Here is a 5,000-nt window from a genome sequence, read left to right on the forward strand (position 1 = left end):
CCTTCCATCTCTGGTCGGGACTCTGTTTGCATGTATTAGCTCTAGAATTACCACAGTTATCCAAGTAACGTGGGTACGATCTAAGGAACCATAACTGATTTAATGAGCCATTCGCGGTTTCACCTTAATGCGGCTTGTACTGAGACATGCATGGCTTAATCTTTGAGACAAGCATATGACTACTGGCAGGATCAACCAGGGAGCTGCGTCAACTAGAGCTGAGCAGCCGGCCGCCCGGGAGTGTGTCCCGGGGGCCCGCGCGAACACGCAAGCGTCCGCTCAATCATTCTGCAAACAGGAGGAGGCTGAGCTCCCCTGCACAATACACCTCGAAACCCTCTCAGGTCCCGGCGGCGCGCAGCGCCGTCCCAAGTACTTGGTCGGGTTCGAGAGAGGCGCAATCGCCCGGAGTTAGGCGAGTAGACGCTTTCGGTGCGACCACCCGTGCTCCCAACTGAGCTTGCCGCTGCCGACAGAGGCCCGGGAGCGTGCTGTCGTGGCATTGCCGGCGGGAGACAACACGCGCCACCTACGGTGACCGGCAGCTCCAACGCCAGCGCCACAGAAGGACAAAAGCCCCACTTGGGTGCCGAAGCGAACTCTCCCAGCACAGCGCACACGCCAACACATCCGCACAGCTGCGATACAAACCACCAGCGAGAACCGCTGGGGCGACCGAGCAGCAGACGGCGTCGCGGCGCCGAGCGCCGGGCGGCGGCGCATCCTCAACGCACACAGTCCTCAATCGGACCAGCACACTGCAGATGTCCACCGCGCTTCGCACCGGGCCCGCGAGGACCTACTTTGGCCGCACGGCGCCGCGCGCAGGGTGCGCCGGCGCGCAGCTGCGACGCCTGCCGCGTCCGTCGGCCGGCGCGCCTGCCACTGGCCGCCCCCACCAGCCGGCTGTAGCGCGTGCGCCCACGCACCGCGCGGCCAGCACGCCGGGAGGCGCCCCCTCACCGGCCGGGGACGGTCCCACCCAGCCACCGCCGCGTATCGCTTCACACCCAGATGCCGTTCAGTTTCGTCGGCATGGTGGGTATCGCTGGAACAACCGGTTAGTACCTCAACCTATCGTCGCCATCACCGATTCACCCCTAGCGAGAACAACCGCACCACAACGGGTTACCATTTCTTCATTTGCGTAACTTCACCAGAAAACGTAGGCGTCCATCGCCATTTGCAACTTCAACCATTATTGCATGCCTGTGTCAGGTGTCACGCCACACTACGTCTGCCCACATACACGCAACAAAATGTGCACGCCTAGACAATACGTGGAAGGTGGCCCCCGTACGTATGCGATGTCCATTGCTCGAACGACTGTCAACCGGCTTCTGTAGCATGTCGCAGATATGGAACGCGCTGCACCATGCCATCACGGTGTGTGAGGAGAGACGACTAGGTCCGAATACATCAACAGACAGCTCATGCTGATCGCCATCCACGGCGTCCGTTCCTCCCACACGTCTCTATGGCGTACCACACTGCAATCCAGCTCTCATAGGGAGACGACACGTAGCTGCGTGCACAATATTTGCACTGTATGGTCCGCCGTTTTTGGGCGCAGTCGTTGTACGGTCACACATGTGCCACGATGTATCATTCAGTACATAAGGACGAATGTGCAGTACAGATTGTGGTTCACGCGTACGACATCAGCGGACAGTTGACACAGGCCGCACCACAACGTAGCCTGCGTACGTCGCATGCGAAGGGCATTGAACATGCAAACTTGTCACCAACCACCTTGCGAAGGCAGGGGGCAAGGTGGGGACGTGGGGAGAGGTGGGGGGGGGGGGGGGGCGGCATGTACGCCCTGCTGCCATCCACATTACAGTGTACAGCAGGAGCATGTGGAAAGTCAGCAAGACTTGCAAGGTGTTTAACATGAAGCGATACACAGGGGAGCGGGCAGTGCGAGTAGCGAACTATATTGCGAGGGTTGCGGGTGGGCAACACTACACTAATTGAACGAGTCGTATAACAATTACAGAGCAGGTTTAGGCGACAACGTGGGTTACGATAGGCGACAACGTGGGTTACGTTAGGGGACAACGTGGGTTACGTTAGGGGACAACGTGGGTTACGTTAGGGGACAACGTGGGTTACGTTAGGGGACAACGTGGGTTACGTTAGGGGACAACGTGGGTTACGTTAGGGGACAACGTGGGTTACGTTAGGGGACAACGTGGGTTAGGTTAAGGCACAACATGGGTTAGGTTAAGGCACAACATGGGTTAGGTTAAGGCACAACATGGGTTAGGTTAAGGCACAACATGGGTTAGGTTAAGGCACAACATGGGTTAGGTTACGGCACAACATGGGTTAGGTTAAGGCACAACATGGGTTAGGTTAGGGGACAACATGGGTTAGGTTAGGGGACAACATGGGTTAGGTTAAGGCACAACATGGGTTAGGTTAAGGCACAACATGGGTTAGGTTAGGGGACAACATGGGTTAGGTTAGGGCACAACATGGGTTAGGTTAGGGGACAACATGGGTTAGGTTAGGGGACAACATGGGTTAGGTTAGGGGACAACATGGGTTAGGTTAGGGGACAACATGGGTTAGGTTAGGGGACAACATGGGTTAGGTTAGGGGACAACATGGGTTAGGTTAGGGGACAACATGGGTTAGGTTAAGGCACAACATGGGTTAGGTTAGGGGACAACATGGGTTAGGTTAGGGGACAACATGGGTTAGGTTAGGGGACAACATGGGTTAGGTTAGGGGACAACATGGGTTAGGTTAAGGCACAACATGGGTTAGGTTAGGGCACAACATGGGTTAGGTTAGGGCACAACATGGGTTAGGTTAGGGCACAACATGGGTTAGGTTAGGGGACAACATGGGTTAGGTTAGGGGACAACATGGGTTAGGTTAGGGGACAACATGGGTTAGGTTAGGGGACAACATGGGTTAGGTTAGGGGACAACATGGGTTAGGTTAGGGGACAACATGGGTTAGGTTAGGGGACAACATGGGTTAGGTTAGGGGACAACATGGGTTAGGTTAGGGGACAACATGGGTTAGGTTAGGGGACAACATGGGTTAGGTTAAGGCACAACATGGGTTAGGTTAAGGCACAACATGGGTTAGGTTAGGGGACAACATGGGTTAGGTTAGGGGACAACATGGGTTAGGTTAGGGGACAACATGGGTTAGGTTAAGGCACAACATGGGTTAGGTTAGGGGACAACATGGGTTAGGTTAAGGCACAACATGGGTTAGGTTAGGGGACAACATGGGTTAGGTTAGGGGACAACATGGGTTAGGTTAAGGCACAACATGGGTTAGGTTAAGGCACAACATGGGTTAGGTTAAGGCACAACATGGGTTAGGTTAGGGGACAACATGGGTTAGGTTAGGGGACAACTTGGGTTAGGTTAGGGGACAACATGGGTTAGGTTAAGGCACAACATGGGTTAGGTTAAGGCACAACATGGGTTAGGTTAGGGGACAACATGGGTTAGGTTAGGGGACAACATGGGTTAGGTTAGGGGACAACATGGGTTAGGTTAAGGCACAACATGGGTTAGGTTAGGGGACAACATGGGTTAGGTTAAGGCACAACATGGGTTAGGTTAGGGGACAACATGGGTTAGGTTAGGGGACAACATGGGTTAGGTTAAGGCACAACATGGGTTAGGTTAAGGCACAACATGGGTTAGGTTAAGGGACAACATGGGTTAGGTTAGGGGACAACTTGGGTTAGGTTAGGGGACAACATGGGTTAGGTTAAGGCACAACATGGGTTAGGTTAAGGCACAACATGGGTTAGGTTAAGGTACAACATGGGTTAGGTTAAGGTACAACATGGGTTAGGTTAGGTTACACGTTGTTGTAAGGAAAGGTGTGGGGGGGGGGGGGGGGGCGGGGCGGCAGGTTCGTTGATAGTGATTATAGTAAGTGAATGCTTGTGACATGATGAGATTTGTCACGTCAGGATGCACCTTTGGCTTATTAGAGGCGGCGCTCCAATTCTATGCTTGTGTCAGACCTGTGTCTTTGACTCATGTCATTGTTTGTGCGCTGTGACAGGAGGTACTATTGTGATGTTGGGTGCACCGTTGTATAGGACATGTGTGGGTGTTGGTGCCTTATCTGCGCAATGGTGGATGTCGAAAGGGTGGGATATTCTATTTTCCGCATGGACCTCCTGGTCTGGTTGTGATAGTGTGGATTGTGTAATGTGGCGGAGAGGATGCACTGGATGTTGTTCCATGCTGGTGCTTACATATTGTATGTGCGCCTGTTAGAAGCAGAGAGTGGTGCGTGATCAGAGTGTCTGGCTGACGTGTGGTTCCCATTGTGGGCAGACTCTTTCAGCATGTATACGGACAGTTGTATATATTTTCTGTAGTTTGATGGCTCTGCATTGATTACTAATCAGCGCCGTGTGTACGGGTAATCTGGTTCCAGTCCACAATGTTCTATCTGTGTACATTAGTGACAAAGACTCCCCCCATGCAGTGGGGCTCGGTCTGTTATAACTCTTCCGCGTAATATATTTGCCCCACGTTTTTGCGAGTGCGAGTGCGAGTGCAACGCGCATGGGGACCGACATGCTGATGGCTCGGTATCGGACGCCGTACAGTGAGCAACGCGATCGCGTCTCTCGCTCGTAAGTGGTACAGGTCGCGGCTCATGTATAGGGACAGCGGGAATGTCGCATATTGGAAATAACTCTTCATGAAACGCAAGTTATAGGGGTGGATTGCACTTTACGAGTGCGGGAAACGTCCGCCGTTCATCCGCTGGAGGTGCGCGTTTGGCGGTTGGGGTGGTCCACGAACGGGTGCGGGTGGAGTCATTGCCGGTCCACGGCTTCGTGCGGCAGAGCCACTGGAGAATGGGTGCTATGGTCGACAGAGGCTGCAGGCTTTGTGGGTGGCGTCGAAAGGCGGGCACTGTGGCGCCATCGCTGTCTTAGTCGGCTTGGCGTCTCATAGATGGCGGTGGCGTCGTTGCAGGAGGTCATGTTGCGGGAGACC

The 5,000-nt window shown here is 54.2% G+C and overlaps 1 non-coding gene across 1 annotated transcript in view; it reads right to left on the minus strand.

Moving 5' to 3' along the window:
• Positions 1–202, minus strand: part of LOC124774781 — a 1,909-nt gene extending 1,707 nt beyond the window's left edge. The window contains exon 1 of the ribosomal RNA XR_007015497.1: positions 1–202. This exon is cut by the window's left edge and continues 1,707 nt beyond it. This is a non-coding gene — a ribosomal RNA (small subunit ribosomal RNA).
• Positions 203–5,000: the final 4,798 nt, after the last annotated feature.

The sequence above is a fragment of the Schistocerca piceifrons genome, unplaced genomic scaffold, assembly GCF_021461385.2.
Source record: "Schistocerca piceifrons isolate TAMUIC-IGC-003096 unplaced genomic scaffold, iqSchPice1.1 HiC_scaffold_985, whole genome shotgun sequence".
NCBI classification, from domain to species: Eukaryota; Metazoa; Arthropoda; class Insecta; order Orthoptera; family Acrididae; genus Schistocerca; species Schistocerca piceifrons.